The following is a 22,159-nucleotide window of genomic DNA, read 5'->3' as shown; positions in this document are numbered from 1 at the left end:
TAATTGTTAAGCAAATCTAGCTTTTCCCATTGATTTTACATGTCAGAAGTCAGATGGGAAGGATCACAAACAGCAATCATATGATCCTAGGACACAGCAAATGTTACAAACATATGATGGTTGCCAAGTGCCTGAATTTGGATCATGTGCCCATGGAGATGCTGCAATGGCGGTAAGTATGAGGATTGGTTATAAGTCACATTTTTCAGTGCCATTATAAACCTCTAACAGTTATTAAACAGATAGTTGTAAGTTTAAGACTACAAGTATGTGAAGTCTGTTTTTGTTTTGTTTTTGACATTTTTGACCCTAACCTTAACAATTACAACATGAACATGGAGATATTGTGACCTCAAAATAGGTTTTATTTGTCCTTTGCTGTTCCTTGACATTCTGACACCTTGGCAGATAATTATGAAAATGCATCACTTTGGTCTTGTTCATATTAAAATATATGTGCTGTCTTGATGTACTTTCACCCAGTCTGAAAACAGATCTTTTTGGAGCTCTTTGTAATCCTTTTTTATTTTAGAAGCCAATCAGGTATTATTAGCAAAACTGTTCATTACTTTTTCTATAAACTTCAAATTGTTTACAAATAATTCAAAAAGCACTGGTCACAGTAAGATTCAAGGAGACTCCATTTTGATTGCCTCTTTAATTTAAGCATGTTTCTTATTCTTATTCTATGCTTTCTGTTCTTTAAAGTACTTATCAGTCTAAGAGAACCCTTGATTTTTTTTATATCATGGCTGCCAAGTTTGCTCAGTCTTTAAATGAGATTTTATCAAAGATTTTTTTTTTAAAGCAAGCACAATATATCTCTTCAATCCCAGGTTCTCCTGCTACTTTTTCGACAACGCAGTCTTCTATATGCCATTTTCCCTTTAATTATAAATGGTAGTATTTACTCCAAGCTGGCATTAAGGTACCTGGCTTATAATTTTCTGTCTCCTCCTTTGTTCCTTGTTCTAAAAATCAGATTTACATTGGCTCACTTCCATCCCTCAGAACACATCAGTTTTATAGAGAAGCTGCATATTTTTACCAAAAGATCAGCAACTTCACACTTCAGTTCTTTTAAAAATTCCGGTAGATCCTATTGGATCCAGAGATTTCTTTTTTTATTAGACAGCTAGACTATTAATCCACTTTCTATGTTCTTTGTCTTTTCCCTTTCTGAAAAAGATAGACAACTACAAGAATTAGATTTGCATCCTCCGTGTGGAAACTAAGTATCTGTTCATTTTTTCCTGCAATTTTCTTTATATGTGTTTGAGTCCATGTTGACTCCTGGACTAATTCCCGAAAATTTCTTGGCAACATTTCAGAAATAGTTTCCCATTGCCTCTTTCTTGGGGTTGAGAGAAAGAGAATGGCTCAAGGTCTGACTTTGTTCCTGAGACAATAATACAACTCAGTCACTTAGTTGCTAGCCTGGAGAACCAACCTGGCTCTTTTCTTATAGCACAGCTTTTGTCATTCAATAGCTTTCTCAACCCATTTCCAGTTTAGAATATATTTAATAAATGTTTTGTTGCTCACTTTAATCTTCTTTGTCACAAGTTCCTGAAAATCATTCTGAATACTATTTATTTACCCGCATGCATATATTTTTTCAAAATGTGTGCTCTTTGTTTTCCTCTGAATTTGGGTAAGGCTTGCATTTTATGAAGGAAGCTTGCATGTCTTTGATAGCTCCTCCGAGCACTCTGGTTTCCTCTTGCATTTGTGACATTCTTCCTTGACCTAAGACAGTTCCTTGACCGAAGACAGTAGGTGTCTAAATTGCCCTTTTTGCCTGTCTTAAATGTTGTCATTACTCCCTATCCCCCCAAAGAGTTGCTGCTTGGTCACAGCAGTCCCAAATCAGGTCCACAGCTCACAAAAAAGCAATAACAAATTCCTTCATTACCCCAACTCATATTCAAACACTCCATTTAAGACCCAATGATCTAAGATATAATTTCTAATTGAAAATCACACATGTATGTATATTATAAATAAATAAAACTACTTTTATTGAAGTTGACTAAACTAGCCAAATTTTGGAAATCTATTTGTGTTGTACCTACTTACAGTTCAGTGAAATAGGGAAGTACCTATTGGAACTCCTTCCAAATGCTATTTAACTGTTGGGGATTTACATTTTACCAAAGGTATTTGATGTTATTCATTAATAAACCAGCTTTCTCACAAGCAATCTTACGTATTTTCTATATTTCTGTATTTCCTATCTGAGATCAGACTGAGCTTGAATCAGTGGAGGGAGTTATAATTTGATAAAATTAGGGCATTGTGAATTTATGAACAAAAATGCTCCCTTTGTCATATTTACATAAAGTAAGCAATACTAACTGCCATAACCAATTACTTCTCACAAAGACTGCATTACTGATATTTGGTGGTAAAACCACACAGAAAAGTGATATGAAGAAACCATAAATGTTCCTATAACTTTTTAATCATTGACTGTTCCTTATTTCTCTCTTCAAAACCTGAATGAGATAGGATTTTTCCATATGAAGAATAGAAATTGGGTATATATTTATTTATTGAAACATGGTTGAATGTTAACATGTGCAAAAAGTGAGCAGGAAGTTGATCCGGTGGGTGAAATATTAATCTTGGGCTGAAATTCCACTTCACAAAGAATTTTTTATTGCCTTTTGTCGGGATAGATATATGAATTTCCTTATTTAAACAGATATCTCTGTAGGGTTAAATGTTATAGTTTTCAGGATAATGGGTAATAGGGAATCTTTTCATGAGAAAAGTGAGTGTATATACTTGATGTTTGAAGGAGCCATCTGAACATCAGCAGAAAAGTAAATGTTTTTCTAAACAGGGAATCAATACTGAATTGATTCCATTGTTCCTCTAATGTGAAATTTGTGACATTAGAATAGAGAATGGGATGATTCCTGTTGGCTTCTGAAGATCTAAATTCTTGCCAGATTTTGGCATAGGACAATATTTCTACTGGCGGCATCTTGGCCATGAGCCTGGCAAGTTTTCTTTCCTTTTCTAACAAGAAGTAAGGCCTATCTGAACTATAGAAAATTCTCTGTTCCCAGAGTTATTAGTATGGCATTGTCTATTGTAGGGCTATAGTGGGGCCTGAGACATTGTCTGTTGACAACCACAAATCTACTTGATATTTCTGTTGTTGTCTTTCCTTCCTTGTTACAATTTTTTCTCTCTGGAACTGTACTGTTAAACAACAATCATAAAGATCCATAAATGATCAAACATTAAACTGAAATATCTTGCCATCATCTAGATCCCAGCACAATATTCAAAATGACAAGGATTAAGTTTATTTCACAGTTTTGGTTCTTTTCTCCAAACACTGGAAGAGATAGATTTAAAAGGAAAAGACGTATAATGAGTGTGAAAATACTGTGAATTATTGTGTTCAGATTCCATTCCCACTCACTCCCCCCCCAAGACATGTTTTTTTAAAAACATGTCTCTCTCGATTTGAGCTCGTCTTTATATGTGACTTCATAGGCATATGGTCTGTCTTCTTTATAATGCCATAGTAGTTTATGTTTTCCTATGAGGTTTCTTTTTTAAACTTCCATATAGCTTTAGGGTTTTTTGGTGCTCTCCCATTCAAATGGTAATAAACTCCAAGTGTGTGTAGGTTTTTAAGGTCAGCCCAGCTACATGCTATCACCTAATTAGACTTCTGGAACATACTGATAACCTTATACTAATGTCTTCAAAAATGGCTTCCCTGTGCTTCTCTTTAATATGACAGTGGATGGAAAACTTGGCACTGTAAATTGATCTGGAGAAAGACAACTCATTCAAATACAGAATAGTTAAAGGAAGAAACCCTAATTAGGTTCAGGTTGGAGAGAGATGCATACAGATCCTGACTACTGGAAGTCTACTACCATGAGAGAAAACTGAAGCTAAAGTTAAAGATATTTTACTAAATAATATTTATGAGAAATCAATTTCCTTAAATTTAGATCAACTGAATCCCTGAGTGACTGAGTCTTATCAACGGCTGTGGCATTTTGGAAATGATTCTTCTACATCCCCCTTTCAGGATGTTTTCATTTCCAAATGGGAGCTGCATTCTCTGGCAGAATATATTCCAAATACTAAGCAAATTTGATTCTGTTTTCCTCTGCTGACCATTATACTGTGCTTTCCTACAATGTACCAAAAAACATAGCACCTATGCAGAAACATAACACCTTTCCAGAAACCTAGTAAAGCTACTAGTTTCAGTGGCTGTAGCACTGCCCCGGAGCTCAGGTAGCACTTTTAAAATTCCAGCAGTGAGGGAGCAGTGGCAGCAGCACAAAAATAATTTTTTGAAAGGTTATTGCCATTTTGACCTTGCTCCAAATTCCTCCCCCTCCTGCATTGGATTTGCTACTGTGTAAAGGAATCCTGCTCAAGCAGGCACAGCTCTCAAGCTGCTTGGTCTTGAAGACTCTATAGGAACCTTTTCAATGACCTTGGGAAGTTCACCCGGTTCAAATGAAATAAAGGACTGAGTGCTGCAAGCAGCTGCTCTCGAGTTTAAAAAAATGAAATAATAAAAAAGTGAACAGGAAGCTGTAGAGAACTTGGACAGAGGTTGGAGAACTTTGCCTTTGCTTGTAAATTTATATAAGGATTCTTTCGTTTCCTTGTAAGAAAATATATTTTAAAAGCTGTTGCTAGAACATAGCCCCTTACTTATTCATAAAGAGCTGTATCTGTGTTGCCCCATTAACAAATTAAGGAAGAGTGAAGTTTTTGAGTGAGGCAGCAGAGGCAGTTCTGTCTGACCTGGCCAAAATGTGCTATGCAAAGAGCACTCTGCCGAGTCCTTGGTGCTCTCTGAGCTTGATGGTTTTCTTGCAGGTGTTTCATTAGCAAACTAGGTAACATCATCAGCACTGGGTATTCCTTGATTCACTCTATTGTGCGGGTTGATGACGAAAGGTTTGCAAGAAAACCACCAAGGTCAGAGAACACCAAGGACCCTATAACCTTGAGATACAAATATTCTCTTCCAAAGAGCATTTCTTCCCTATCACAAAGGAAATGTTTGTGTGTGCAAGTGGGTATCTGAGAAAGGGAGCAAAGAAAGAGAGCTGCTTAGTTGTAATGTTTTGTGTCTGTGCAGGATTTTAGCAATTCAGTGGTGGCCAGGCTAGTAGTGGTGGCAATAGAGCAAACTGACTCCTATTTGTGGTACATGGAAAGGTACAATTTTGTAAATTTGATATAATGTACAAATATACAATGAGCAATTCTGTAAATAAGGCCTGATGTTAAACAAACATTCAGACCCAACATAAGTTCCCTTAACTACTGTTCTGTTTTTTCCTGCATATGTGAATGACACATATAATTCAGTCCATTAACATTACTAACTATTTAGTTCTGGTGTTAACATAATTCAGACAGGAAAATGAGCATTTATATATTCTTCTCTTTGCTTGAAAAAGTTCTAGTTAACCCACACATCTTCCTTCCTTCTGTTACTATGCATATATACATTTGGGAATCAGCATTTAGGAAAAGCACATAAAAGTTAGCTAATGGCTTTGGGATTTAGAGGAAGAATAATAGAAGCAGCAGCTAGTGTGATGGCTTCTTTAAAAAAAAAATTCCCTACGGAAGGGGCATAGATGACCAAGTGCTTGCTTGTAGGTGTTAACATCTGTTTCCTAAAATGCTCCACTGCCCTCTACAGTTTAAATGACAGGAAGAGTGTGGAATATATTCTATCTTGGCAAGGGATGAGGCTACACACAGCACTATCCTATAACAAGCAAGTGTAAAATATAGAGTGAGGCTGGGTATGCATTGATTCACTCTATAGTGCAGTTATATATCTGGCTGGCAGTTTCTTTCAGAGATGCTGCCCCAGGGAAAGAATGAAGATGTGCTACAAGGATTGGATGTGCCTAGTTTGGCTGAATGATGAGCAGAGGACCACAAATTCAGGAAGGCAAAAAAACATAAAAGAGAGCAATCTTTTAGGTGTTACCTAAAACAGACTTATCATAAACAAGGAAAGGATTACAAGTATTACCTTTCTGCTGGATTCGTTTCAATACATTGCTGCATTGGACTATGACCAGCAGAAGTTCTGATAGGACATAGTTGTTTTAGCTTTCACGTATTGCTCTTCTCCTTTTGCTGCAGTAACCTTCAGTCCCTAGGGGACTTTTGGATACAATATCATAAAAGAAGCTTTTCACAAATGCAGCATATGCAAAAAAAGGTGCGGAAAAAAATCATCTTGTCTCAAATGCATTCAGAAGGTTCGGGTTTTTTTACAACATATCTTTTACTTACTGATTTTAAATGAGGGTATGTTCTCCCCTCACTCTTCTTGGAGATGCATAAATGATTTTTTGTACAATTTTTCAAAAGCCAAGCAAGCAAACAAGTAACTCCCCGCTCTACCTCCTAAAACAATAAATAGTTGCTTGTAAAACCTTCTGATGCTGCTGAGGTGGGTTTTTCCCCACTGTGTAATATTGCATTGCAGAAAATCTAAGCAGCATAACACTGAATTAACTTTACTAGTTCATTTGAATTCAGACCAAGCAGTTCTCTTATTAAATTTTATTTAATGGACATCAATCAAATTAATTTGTTTTTTTCCTCATCATTATCTATAACTGCCATTCTAGCCAAACAATCACACAAAGAGCAGCAATAATATCCCAATAACCTCAAAGGTCAAAACGTGTTCCATGGAATTTCTTGTCAATTATTTCACTTTATGTGGACAAATATCACCCAATGGTGCACTCCTGTCGCTGGGTTTCACTGTTTGAACAAAGGATAAAACCTACCACCCTAGTCAGAAAATAGGATTGGGGAAAGCAAAGCATTGTAGAGGAGCAGAATCATATGACAATCCCTGCCCTCTCAATTGGCCTGCCCAGCTGAAAACTGGAATGGGAAAGTCAGAACCATGATGGTGAATCTAAGCACTCATCCAAATAACAAACTCCTCTTCTGAGGAAGAAAATATTCTTTGGGATAGCTATTTTTAATCAGATGAAGACAGATAAAAGCTAAAACACAGCAAAAGCACCCCACTTCCCAGTGCAGAATACAATCCAAAATATGAACAGTAAATGTTTTAATTCGCACCTCCCAAATTCCAAAGCATCATTGTGATCAGAAAAAAACAGGAAGCCAATGGTAAATGCTGCAAAGGCAAAATTCTGTGGAAAACTTAATTTTGGATTTTCCTTGTAGCTCTTTAGGGTAGCCCCAAACTTAAGCCTAAATATAATGGTGAATCCAGAGATTTTCTAACATTATGATTCTGAGTGTTGACAGTAATCCATACCTGCTCAGTTAAGTGTTTCAGTGGGACTTAATAGCCATAAGCATTTCAGTTTTCCTTCAATAAGATGGCTTTTGGAGTTTATGGAAACTTCTATCATGGGTAGATATGGAGTAAGAGCCAGGCTTTGAGAACTAGGTTTAGTATATTTAATGCCATCTTTTTGGATACTTTGGTGAGTGGTTTTATATATGTGATAAAGCAGAAAGAGACTCAAGAGATTATTGGTTATTATTTAGCATATGGCATAGAGCACATGGATAACAGCAGGGGTGGGATTCTACCAGTTGGCACCTATTCGCTAGAACCAGCTGTTAACATTCTAAGCAGTTCGGAGAACCGGTTGTTAGAAGAAATTACTGGCCTAATCCTGTAAGGAAGGCAGGAAGGAAACATTCTAGTGTTGCTTACAGAAACTGCCTCTCCATTAACCCTTATTACATTCTTGGCAGGACTAGACTTCCTGTCTCAGGAACTTCTCTGGAGGTTTTTTTACCCTCCTTTGTTGGTACTTTGCTTGTGTGGAGTGACCATTCAAAGTTACAATGGCACTGAAAAAAGTGACTTATGACCATTTTTCACACTTACGACTGTTGCAGCATCCCCACAGTCATGAGAGGCCAGGCAAGATGTGTGCCTCGATGTGAGTGATATTGAGTTGGCCATGCCCAGCCAATAACATGACCACCAAGCCATGCCCACCAACTAAGCCACGCCCACAGAACTGGTTGTTAAAAAATTTGAATCCCACCCCTGGATAACAGTAATAAGATATAAAACGAACATATAATACTATGCTCTCTCTCTCTATATATGATGGAATTCAAATATATATGTGTGTGTGTGTGATAAGTTGCATTTTAAAGTATGTTGATTCATATAATATAATAACAATTCTATCTATTAATATCTAAACCATTTATCCAATTTAAACAGAGTTTTGGAAGATGCCATGCAAAGTGCAGATCCTATTCAGAGTTTTCCACCACTGGAGGAAAGGTAACCGTAAGCCCCAGTGTAAATCATGTGGAGGTTCAAACAACTTTTTGCAATGGAATCAACAGTTTCATATGGAAACTACCTTCACTATAAGAATAAGCATCAATAAGACTTAAATCCTAATAAGTATGTTTAGAACAGTGGTGGGATTCAATTTTTTTTTACTCCCGGTTCTGTGGGCATGGCTTGGTGGGCATGGCAGGGAAAGGATACTGTAAAATCTCCAGTCAGAGGCAGTTTTTGTCAGTTCTGAAAACTACTCAAAATTTCCACTACCGATTCTCCAGAACTGGTCAGAACCTGCTGAATACCATCTCTGATTTAGACCTACATTTTTAGTATGTATTTGTTAAACTGAATGCTATGTTTGTACTGTCTGTAACAAACTGTGTATCCAAGATACATTATGGTTTGACTAAAGTATCTACAGCTAGAACCAATACCAAATCTTGTTGAAAGTATTGTACATTCAAAATATTTAGAGGCTTGCTATGAAGTATTTGATAGTTTAGATCAATGTGTAGCCTGAGTATCCAAAACCACACTCGTTAAGGAAAACTGATCTATGACACACATTAGCCTTGAGTAGTACTGGAAGAGCTTAATGGGCTTTTATCAAAGATCAGTGGAGTTCAAAATTATTTAAGAAACAAAGCTGTTTTTGAATAAATGGTGCTCATGAAACAAGAGCCTGCTAACCTTCTTCCTGCTACTGAATTTGCATGTAGTTTATAAGCTATTGACTACATTCTTTTATTGTACAACATCAGATCACATGGAAATCACCTCACCAGAACAGCTGTCCAGCAAACTCTTCTTAATTGCCTACACCTTTTCAGTTTGAAAGGTTATTTGTACTGCGATTCCATAAACATGTGATTTGAAGTACTAAACTCAAGTAGATTTCTTAGTAAAGTTGTATAGGACTGAACTGTTAATCCACTTTTTTTGGTGCAAGCTCAAATCACGCTCCAATTATTTTACTGTCCCATTCCACTGGCTTTGTGAAAATACTTCTTCATGGTAAGATCATTTCTTCATTGGTGAACATATCAACCATAATCCACCAATGATTATGGAAACATATCAGGTTATAGGAACATATTACTTACTGGCTTTGTGCCACATACTTGAACAGATACGTTTCTATATCCAAATGTAGTTTTTGCAACATTATTTTTAATTCTACAAATCTTTGCAGTGATTAAACCCATTGGTGCTTAAGGTAATGCAATAAGATACCTGTTAGGACTGGTATCTTATGCTTGTCTTTGATTCCCATGGAACTAAGTCTTTAATTTCTCACAGCAAACCCAAATGCCATAACTTATTCTATATTTTATATTCCATGATGTCACCGCTTGGGGTCTAGAGTATCTGAATATTTTATAATCTTTGATCTTAAAATCATTACACAGAATTCTGTACGGATATAAACAACGCTTGAGCATTTGATACATTTATTAATTTTAAATAATTTCTTCCCATTGTCCCCCAAAGAGCTCCTGAATTGGTTTCACAATTGATTTCCCTCTTCTAATTCAAGAAAACATTGAAGAGGTGGCTGTCAGACCAAAGAGGAATCAAAATATTTTACCCATTCTATGAGAGTTTTATCTGGTTCCTTTATATTAGTAAAATAAAACAATAATTATAGATGAATGCATCCTGAAAAAGTCATTTAAAATCTAAGCATATTATTTAAGGTGTTCTTTTAAAAATGTTACACTTCATTTTTCTATTCACCTGAATGTTTGTGGCATCATCTATGGTACTGTATTATTAAGTACTTTATTTATGCATAATTTTTTCTTAAAAAAATATTCAAGCTCAGCTATATTGGGAACTTTCTGCCTGCTCTGCCACCCACATCACGTTATCTGGATTCTCCCAAAAGTCTATAATGTTTTAGAAGAGAAAAGAAAATTTCCACTGGGAATTGACTGCTCAGTAAGTATTGGGGTTTATCCACCATTACTGGGACATTAACATACTTTCATTATTGGTTCTTTTCTCAGAGTCAGTATAATAAATTGAAAGACAATAATTGACATAATAGTACTTGAAAACTCATGATGATTCCAACAACCAACATCAGAAACCATTCCACTGTGTGATAGTGAAGCTGACATTTGTTGCAGAAGAAATATGTAAGAGAGCATTTCTTAAAGTGTGATCTAAGAATCTCTGGAGGTTCCTCAAAATCTTTTCCAGAGTCTGTGAGCTCGAAATTATTTGCCAGAAACTGAAGATATATGCAAACATTTTAAACAACGTGTTTCCAATATTATGTTTTACTTGTTGATAACCTGGAAGGGTGTTATCATATAAACATTTTATTTATGTTCATAACTATTCTATTTCATATTTGTGCATGATTCAATAAATATATATTATGTGAATGTGTCAATTTTAATTTTTAATATAGTAAGTATCAATAAATATAACCCATACTAACAAAAGCTTTTTTGACATTTTCCATAATTTTTAAAAGTGGAAATGAGTCTTAATGGCAAAAAAATTAACAAACATTCATCTTATAGTTTTTGGAGGAGACAAAGAAACTGAGCGGCAAAGGGTCTTCTGATTAGTAGGAATTGTTTTCTGTTTGGATCTGTTACCCTTTCTTAATAGTTCGATAAAGCTTTATAGTTTGGTTATATGTTGAACCAATTATTGAATATGAGTTTTCCAGAGTTAGATTAGGCTGGCAGAACTGAAATTGGTAAACCGCCTGGGTTCTTTTTTCGTAGAATTTTGTTTTCAGGCTACTTAACCAAGCACTTTTTTCTATATTCATTTCTATCCCAAGAATGGAGCTCTTAAAAAGAGATCTATTGTTTTACTAATCTTCTAAATGTTCATAAAGTGATAACATATACAATGGGTTTCCTCTGTTGAAACTTTATTTTGGTAGTTCCATATGATTGCACTGGTTATAATAGGATTTCTGGAAATTCCAGCTGTCATGAATTTTCTTGTTTGCTGTTTATTAATTTTATTATTTGCCATTTTAATCTTTTGAGAGACACAATGCCAGTATTCTACAAAGCATTAATGTTTTACAAAGTTAAAAACAAGCAGAGTACACTTCACAGAAACTTTTGACATTCATCCTTAATCAGTTGAGAATCTATCTTCATTTTAATGAAGAAAATGCAAATTATCAATATAGTTATGCATCAAAAGCAAGATGTGGCACGCTGAATTAGTATCCATGCAGGTCAAAGTTTGATTTAACTTTCAGATATCACCTTGATTCTCTGAAAATCAAGGTCAATGGTTCCTGTAATAGCATGTTTTGATAACAGTCATATCTCCAATAAGTAGAAAACAGAACAGGCTGAACTTTTGTAAATATTACATCAGATGTGTTATTAGAGACAACATGCTTGCTGAAGATTTCAGAATGGAATGAACCGACAAGTCATATAATTATGACCTGTGGTAGGACTGTTTCCTGCTAAGACTGCAAATGGATGGTATATTACATTGGTTGTAAGAACTGGAACAATGAAATGAGGCCACTCATATTTTGTGTAAATAAGAATAAGACTTCTACAGTTTGAAGGGCAAAAGGGGGTGTCAGAAATGCACGTAATGGAAAATCCCAGAGTCAGATATTAGGGAATTTTGGCTGGATTGAAATATTTCTTTTCTGTATGCTCAAGAATATACACATACACATGCCAATAAAATGTATATTCTGACTTTCTGAAGTATGCACCATTTAAAGTATTTTATAATATAAATATTTTATAAAAACCATTAATAAATGCAATGGTATTTCCTTGTTCCCCAAAAAGAATTTTAAGAAAAGGTGAAAGCAGCAGCAAAAGAGGAACACTGGACATTATTTATCTCAATGCATCTTATTATCTTATTTATCTAAATTATATATGATAAGTAAGGAGATCTTTGTCACATAGCAATCAAGATTAAATTAACAGTCTAGCTGCCTACTCCAAAAGGTCCACAATTTAACTATGGGCATTGAAACTGTTTCTCAAATTCCTGTCAAGTGGAATATAAAGAAGAGCTTCTCCATCAGATCTGAAGACATGGACACGCTAGAAGGGGAGATGGGAGGTTTAGGTTTTCCAAGACCTAATTTAATAGTTAGCACCAGAACTTTATTTCAGTCACCATAAATATAATCCTGTAAAAGACAGGTATCAAACTTGCTGCGTCATGTTGCCGTCATGTGATGTTTTGTGACGTTTTGTGACGTTTTTACCATTCACAGAGCTGGGGTGGATGTGGCCTGCAGTGTGATGCATCCGGACTGCATGCTGCCAGTTTGACACCCCTGCTAGAGGAGTGCCTATCAACTTTTTTAGTGTTCTGGATCATTTAAAGCTCTTTTTTAAGGTATTCAAGTTATGTTTCCAAGACTATGTTATCACAGCAAGCCATTTCAATTCAAACTGAAATTGTATTTATTACAATTTCATTCCTTCCTTTCTTCTTCAGATCCATAACAGCCTTCTTTCCAGATTTCCCCCACCCCACAGCAATAATAAGGGAGAGTACTGACCCAAGTCAACAGTGAACTTCCAGATCTGATGGTGAACTTGAATTTAGATCTCCTAAATCATAGTCCAAAACTTTTGCCATTATACCACAGAAGATAACTTCATTATAATAAATGATAAAGACCAGGTCTTATTCAATCTCATTAACCTTAACTATTCAGCAAACATAGGTTCAGAGCATACAGTATTTGTAAAAGAAACACAATTCTTTAAATCCCAAACACTGGAATTGATATTCCTGTATTTTGTGATCTGTGCACAGAATTAAAAAATAGAGTATTTTTTAAACAATGCATGCTTGTATTAATTAGTGTTTTATATTAATTTAAACACATTCTTAATATTTAAATTAAAAAAACTCATTTCTGAATATGTTAGTAGATATACACAAGTCAACTAATGTGGCATCCCTCCTGTTTTCCATAATTTATTAAAAGACTAAGCAGACCCTGAAATGAATATTCTACCTTTGACTGAAAACAGTGGGCTTTAATAGCTCTTTATTTTGGCGGATTTTATTTATGCATGTTTCCATTTAGGCCACATTTTAATTATTTTATTTTAATCTGCAGTTTTCTACAGCAAATGAACAGATGATCAACAAATGTGTTTCAATCCCATAAGTAAAACAAACATTTGTTTACGAAAAATATGTCAAAGGTAAAATTGTATAGCATATTACCAATATAGCCTAGCACCAGGTGATTCCAATGTATGTTTGCAATCATAAACTGCTTTGTTCTATTTTGGTCAAGCCTCCCATTGATTTAGAAAGCACTTATGCACAGAATCTTCTTTTTGCCTAAAAATTAGTAACAATTTAGATTGATTTAGACTATTTTGATTAATGATTTTTCCCTTTTATTAATACAACAGTACACCTACATCTGCATAACTGAAACCTGGGATTGTTTCAGAGAAATAAATAAATAAACAAAGCTCTCCAAATGCACAATAAGGAAATGGGGGGGGGAAGCACCTGTAAGTAAAAATCCTCATAAATAGCAAGACCTGCTTTTATTTGGATAAATGAAAATGCAAGACTTGAATTACTGAAGAAAGGTGAGATGGTAAGAGCTTTAGCTTCTTTATTTTGTAAATAAGATGAATATCAAACCATTACATCTGATCGTGGTATTTTTTAAAAAATATTTTGTGACCTTTTATACTATTTTTGGAAAGCCGTACTTGACATTATAGTGGAGAGCTTGGGTTAAAATGAAGGTACTAGAAGTTTGTGGATTTTATTAAGAAAATAATTTATGCATCTCTTACTCACCCTACCTCCCATATGCCTATGATTTGAGATTGGACTATTGGGATGTTCCAAGAACAGTAGAAATAATGTCCTATAGTTTTGCTTATTATAAAACAAATGAAAAACTAAAGTTACCCTATCAGATATTTTCCTTCCACACTTTTCAAGACAACTCTCATTTCTTTTGGATTATCTGTTTTTCTGATTGTTTCAAAGATGTCACTTGTCCAGTCCAGTTTTTCCTGTTTCAAAGGGTCTTAGAATCAAGATTTTTCACAATTGGGACATATTCTGACTTCCCACCTGAACTTTTTAAACTTTACGAGCAAACATGAATAAAATGTCTGTCTGTCAATATATCTATCCTGGGACAACCAATAACATCTTTTCACCAAACTCAGAGATTTGAGTATTCCTTCTGTTACCTGCTGTATGAAATAAATAATCTAGTCGCTTACCTATCTTAACATACTCTTGAGTCCTGAATGTTCTGAATGCAAAATCATTTAAATATTTTTGAAAAAGATTGCAAACACTTTTTGAAGAGTTTAGGTAGCTAAATTCTAAAACCAGTGACAAGCTGAACACCTTCTTTCTGTCCTATGGGTTCTACATTGGTTCTCTATAAGCATTCAATTTTTTAGTTACCAAACAGACATGACTAAAATCCCTTGGAGTAGTACTTTCCAATAGTTTTTTTTTTTAAAGATATGTAGGCAAAACTATAATATTCATGCCTATGCTTCTTTTCAAAATTGGTAAATAAAAAAGAGCAGGTGGCTAAAATCAGTATTTTTGAGAAATACTCATTCCTGAAACATCATGATTACAAGGATCATTAAAGCAAATTTGTGTTCCTCTGCTTTGACAGCAAATATTTCAATAGCCTCTTTCATCAACAACAAAGCTCTCTCATAATATTATAGATTATCTCCAAGAGTAGATGCTCCACGTGTAATACAACACAGTAGAAAAGAAAGAGAACAGAGTTTGACAAAAAGTAGTTTCAGGAACAGAGCATAAGACGATTTTATCTCAGACGTGTGAATGCAAAACAGGAAAATAATACCTACAATGACTGCTAAATGTCTATAAAGAAACATATTTTCAAAAGAATTTTTAAAAAACAATCATGTTGGCTAATAAAGATGTGAAAAGTTACCAGTAATGGATAAAAATTATTGGTTGAACAATATAAAAGCTGGATAAAATAAAGAAAGACAGGAAACAGCAAAATTATTTTTCTATGGTAAAAGAGAATATAATGAGTAATGTATTGCCAAGAACTGTGTATCTTAGAGTAATTTACCAGAAACATTTTCACTATCATTCAGACATATATGAAGGGTATTATAAAGGCAGCCCAACCTACAGCATTTTCAGTTATAAATCCACATTCTAACACGTCTCTATTCTAGGTAACAGCTGCACAACTCCAACAGACAAATCTCTAAAAATATCTAAACTGATGGAAGTAAGTATTTCCCCTTAAAAATTATATTTAGAAGACAACTAGCCATAAACAGCACTAAAAAAAAGAAAGACAATATTTTGCTGTAGTGAATCCAGCTGAGGTTGCAGGATTGTTTGCATCTCAACTGGTGGCTTTGAATGGAATGGAATTCCCATTTGCATCATCAGATTGATGAAGCTGAAATAAGGTATTATAAATATTAGTTCCAAATAATTAACTGTTGGTTCTTTCTCTATGTTCAACTACCTAGTGAAACTACAGATAACTACAGATAACCAAGAAAATTTCCAATCAAAACACTGATTTAGTATCAATTATTTGATATTAGACCATTCATAACTTACAGACTGTTCTTCCATGACAAATGTATATATCTATAAGCTGTACAGCCATTAAAATACTGGAAAGGACATATATTTTGAATACATTCTTTTCAAACAAGATAGACCAAATACAATTCATATATATACATATACATAAAGGAAAAGAAAATGTGTAAGGTGAGCCACTAGCTGAAAAAGAAATATCAAAAACAGCATCTAATTTAAAAGAGAAGCTGCATTAATCTACTTTACCTTAAAAACAGTGTATTTTTAACTTTCAGTATAAGGTATCTATAACACTTAAAAATAGTGGTAAAGGCATATCATCACAAGACAATTTATATATATATATATATATAATATATACCCGAAAATACCCGAACAAAGCTGAATACCATACATGTAAGTACGCACGAAAAGTTAAGAATGAATTTGAATATATATATATATATATATATATATATATATATATATATATATACACACATACATACATACATACATATACATATATATATCCATAAATGAGGAGTCTTGTTTCCTGGTTCCATACTGTGCCATCACAATATCTGGCAAAGTGGAAATATATACAGTACATTATATCTGTCTCTACTTAAAAAGCAGAGATAACAGTAAAATCATTGTACAATGTTCATTCACGATGTCACCTTGGAAGCAATGAAAGAAAAAATGTAAAAATCTTCTGGCCTGATTCCAGTTATGGATGCATGAAGTGTACCAAAAATTGTTTTCTTTTCAGATCCTTTTCTTAAGCCATCCATAAGCATGGTGCAAAACTAATATCCCAACCCTGTCCAGAAACCTTCTAAGAAATACGTTTCTTTTTGGAAATGAGTCCCTGCTGGGCAATTTATATAAAGCAATAAAAATCTGCAAGATATAAAGACAAAATATATTTTTGCATATAATATTAGCATTGTCAACACCGCAGACTTTATCTACTTGTCAGAGAGGAAATATTCTGAATAGTGTCATTTGTTTGTGGGAATGCACAACATAGTTTCAACAACTAACACTTGATGTTTCTTTGCAAAATAAGCCTTTGCTGGGTGTCAAAGTCAAATGTGTTTGTGCCCACTTGTATCCGTGCACTCTTGAAAACAATCCTGTAAAAAAGTAGATGAAGGTCATTAACTAAAAAAGTGCCTGCTAGTTTTGAATATGTTGGTTTTACTTTTATAGCCCAATCAAACACAAAGCACAGGGAGCAGGAGACAGGATGGAAAACTCCATTAGATCCTAGCATATCAGTTTAACCTCATCTCCATCACACAAGAGAAAGTAATGGAATGCTACATGTTAGGAGCTCTCTCCTTTCCAATGTGGGCATCCAATAGCTCTTGTATCTTAGCCGAAGTCTATGTATATGCACTGCAGATATGTTGAGCTTTGTTTGAAATATGTAGTGAGCCTGCTGCAATTTTCAAATGTGCTACAATAGGTAAATAGCATGAAGTCTATTTTCTATTGGAAGCATTTTCACTATGAACAATCCATAAAAATACAATTAAAATATAAACACCAATACAAACAAAAAGAATAAAGAAAGAAAAACAAAAAGTGCAGAAAAGTAAAAAAGATAGAAAAAAGAAAGAAAACTAAGAATACAGTAAAGAAACAATACATAAAAAAATTACCCCCAAAAGTACAATAATTTTAGCAACTTATCAGCTTCTCTTAAAATGCAGCAAATGATCTCTCCTTCCCATAGTTCATCTCTTTATCTTCTAAAGAAATCCTTCAGGCTTTGTTGTTCAGATGTGATCAGCAAAAGTCTATTAATTGTTACCAGATAACAACATATTTATGTTAAACTTGTGAAATAACAAACTTTATATTCCTTCCTTTTACTTTAAACCATTAATATGTTGGCATTTTGGGGGACTTTGATTCTTTTCCTGATCTGTGCCATGTCGTACCTTCTTTAACAACATATGCCCTTTATTTTTTTTCCAGCTGACCTACTGGAGAATTGAAAAACAAAGATGAACAAGCACAATAGAAGAGATGAAAAACATTTTACTTCTAAGAACTCATTAATAGACATCTGGAAGGTAGATAGAATAGGGAAAATGGTAAGTTCAGTTATGAAATGTCAGCCCTTCCCAACACACACTGACACACTTACACAAATATGGGTTGAAGCCTAAATGTTAAAGCATTAAACATGACAGTGCTATTCAAACACAGATGCAGGGCTCAATTTGCTAGTGTATCACAATAGAAGCTTGACAATTTCCCTCTCATACTGTAATACAGAAAAGTTAAGGACTGGGTCATCTTGAAATGAATAGTCAAATAATGCCAAAGTGGAGCCTTCAGAGTTCTGATCAGCAGTCTATATCTTTCTTTTTGTCCCTACGGTGCAATGAAAAAGCTATTTGTTTATAATGTTATGATAATAGAGGAAAAGCCTTCTTCTATTAGAGGGGTTCCCAATCCCTGGGCTGCAGCCCATTACCAGGTCTTCAGCTGTTCAGAACAGTGGTGGTATTCTATCGGTTTGGCCCGGTTCAAGCGAACCGGTAGTAAAAATGCTACCGTTCAGCCAAATCGGTAGTAAAAAAGCAGCTACCGGTTCAGCCGAACCAGTATTTCTTCCTGTTCTTTTTTTTCCTCCCGAGAATCAGCTGTTCCGACAATCAGCTGAGCCCAGATCCCCCTCACTGTCTTACTGCTTCGCCTAGGAGGCTTCCCTGAGGTCTAGAAAGCAAAAAGGAGCGCACAGGAGTATGGGTGCTGCTCAGTATCCCCACACTCCATTTTTTTTTTGCCTCCTGGGCCTCAGGGAAGCCTTGTGGCAGCAAAAATGGCCTTCCAAAAGGCTTCTCTGAGGCCCAGGAAGCAAAAAAGAAGCCATGCCCACTCAGTCTCATGGCCACGCCCACCTAGCCACTCCCACAGAACCAATAGTAAAAATATTTGCATCCCACCCTGGTTCAGAACTGTGACATGGAAGTGGTAAGCGAGAGAAACATGCATGTCCACTTGCACAAGCAGTGGGCAAGCGCATGTGCTCCATTTGTGCAAGCAGTGGGCATATGTGGCCGCCGCTCATGCAAATAGAGCTGCACATGCCCACCACTCACACAAAACCACCCCTTCTCCCCTCTCCCCCCTGGCTGGGCCACAAAGCTAGAAAGGTTGGGGAACTCTGTTCTATTGCAGAAATACTCATCTGTACTGAAGAATAAGCACATAACGTCTTAGAAAAAGACAGTTGTCTTCCTTCCCATAACAGTTTGTCAGCAATATTTTGAAAGTGGAACACAGTGATACATCCAGTGTGCAGTGGTTGTATCTAATTCCCTGGTGCCATCTAATGAAAATATGATGGTTGGATTTATATCAGAAGGATCCCAGATTCGTGTTTTCCTAATATCACTATTGTGATTAAATTATATTTTTATTCACCACATTTTTACATGAAATAAAATGTTTTCTCAAAATCATCATTGACATTTAAGGAAACAACTCTTGGAAGAACATTCTCTCTCATTTTAAAATAATGTATTCTGAATCAAAGTACAGCAAAAACTGTAATGTGAACTCACATAGGCTTTGTGTTTACAAGAAACATTGGTTCATGCTTTTATGTGCTTCTAAATGGTAATGCAGTAATTTCTTTTTTTACAAGAAAGAGCCAGCACGTACAAACAGTATCAAGCAGAAAGAAAATTTCATCTGAATTCTTCAAGATTTTGTAGTTATTTCATTTTATTTATTCAGTAAATGCTATTTTCATAAACAGTAAAGTAACTTGATCCATCATTTATTAAAAATTATAAATCTACACAAGAAATGATGATACTAATATTGCCAGGATATGCCACAAAATATTTTCTCTGTAAGTCTACATTGTTTAATTTCTGTCTATATAGATAATATTCAATTTCAAAGTGTTTTTCTTTTAAGAAACCAAAATATGTTATTTTTAGAAATGAAAATAATTATTAGTAATTCAGTGGGATTTGTTTCTAATAAGCCATCTTATTATATTAATATATTTAAACTGTGACTAGCTTTGAATCATGTCTTTGCTGAAATATCAGACAAGTTTGAAGAATTAATCTTCAGCACTTTGTTTTTCATATATTCCTTTTTGTTTTCCCATTTTTCTCTCATTATTAGCTTTTCTGATTCTATTAAGTACATTGGCATTTTTTGGGACTTTGATTCCTTTCCTGATCTGTGCTATGTCTTACCTTCTTAAAATAGGGGTTTAAAAAAGTTTTCAGAGGTCCTAAAAGAGTTCTGGATTTTTTACTCTACTTGTTCAGCGTATCTTAATTATGTGTAGTCACGGAGATTTGTTTGGAAATTTCTTAGGCAACTGGAAAAATATGTGTTAAGCCAAAAAATAGAAAAAACTTTGGAAAAAAAACTCGTTAAATTTAATAAATTTATTAAATAAATAAATAAACAAGTAAGTAAGTAAATAAATAAATAAAATGCTCAGATTGATTTCTTAATTTACTGGAGTGTAGGAGGAAGAAAAAGAAAACTCAGTCAAGCTTTTAAAGTTATATTAGTATACCTATAATCAATAAAATATACAATAGTTCCATTCAGACCTGGAGTGGAGTCTATTGCCAGACTTAACCTATCTTGAAGGGCTAACAGTATTGCCCTTTAAAAATATTTTAATTAAAAGATTTAATGTAATTAGAACACATACATTCTGATATTTGTCTTTCCAATTGAAAAAAAAAAAGATTAACCCTGGATCATATATGAGAAAATATGTAAAACATAGAAGTAGAATGATTCTATGCCAGTATGTCAAACAGTTTATATTTATATTTTTTACACATTTTAAAAAATGAGTAAACATTTTAAAGTATTTCTTATCTCAACAAATAAAGTTCTATCCTTTTTCCTTCAAGGTTATGATGGTACTGAACAAATGGTGGTTTTGACCAATTTTGGACATCCCAGAACCCTGTAGTCACTGGGTGCTTCATATCCAGACTTACGATAGATTGTAAACCCTGCAATCGCTTAATCTCCATTTGCAATCTTTCCTGCCAGGTTCCCCCAAAAGTCAATGTGGAAGTGGGCAAGGAATGTGGCAAATTACTGGGGTAAGTCTCTTCCACCTATGCAAGCTCCCTATGCCCCTCTGCACTCACATGCCATCTATTCATACACTCATGAATATTGTCCCAGAGCCTCTCCATACCTCTCTTGCACATACCTTCCCCAAACCTTGTGCACCACCTTACACCTACCTGCCGCATGATGCTTAATAGACGGCACCCAAAGTGTGCTCACCATGTCCAATCTCATCGGACAGGCAGAAACAATGGAAACATCTGGTCCCTCAAACAAAGCCCAATGAAAGACTTTATAAGTGATAACTAGCATCTTTAATTCTATCCAGAAGTCAACTGCTAAACAGTGCGGCTCATGATGCAGTGGGTCTCATGGGTATGCCGTGCCAAGGAAAATAATTATACATTTCTTAGTAGCTTTCCCACAATTTTTAAAATCTGCCTTTCAAGGTAAAGTAAGTAACTTCTTGTTAATAGTTTGTAGTCATTTTTTTAGAATTTTTTTTGTTGATGCTATTAGACTGATTTTTTTTTAAACTACCATGGGAGTTTCTCTGCAATAAAAAGATAGAAATATTAGAGATATTAAATAATACTAATTTTCCCTACACCAAAACTTGAACCTAAAGTTAATACATTTTGTAATATCAGAAAGCTCCTAAAAATACACATAGGTGCATAAGAAAAGCTTTTCTGGATCAAACCAAAAATCCATCAAATTCTTCATGTTATTCATAATGGCAAATCTTTCACATTTATCTACTTCCCAGAAACAGGCATTCCTAAAATGCTACTTTTGAACCAGAAGGCAGCTTATGCCCATTATACCTGATTAGATAATGATTGTGTGAATAAACTAAGAGTCAGTACTTCATCTTTCTGAATGTTGAAAATTGGACTGCCATAGAGACTTTTGTGGACTTCGTGTAGATACAATATATGGGAAATTCAATGAAATATTCATAATTGAAGTGAACCTTATGTTGTTGCTTTTTTTGTTCCCTAACAATTTTAAGAAAACAGTGGATTCAAAAGCATCCACCCATACATCCACATATAAACATCTTTTTCTAAGACTTTATATCCCTATGAGATATAATATGTGATAGTTCAATAATATTACCAAAGCAATAATAGGCTATAATGATTTTAAGTTCTCAGAAGAAAA

The sequence above is a fragment of the Pseudonaja textilis genome, chromosome 2, assembly GCF_049901715.1.
Source record: "Pseudonaja textilis isolate UNSWEBS1 chromosome 2, rPseTex1.2, whole genome shotgun sequence".
Lineage (NCBI taxonomy): Eukaryota > Metazoa > Chordata > Lepidosauria > Squamata > Elapidae > Pseudonaja > Pseudonaja textilis.
Note: the sequence above shows the minus strand (reverse complement) of the source record.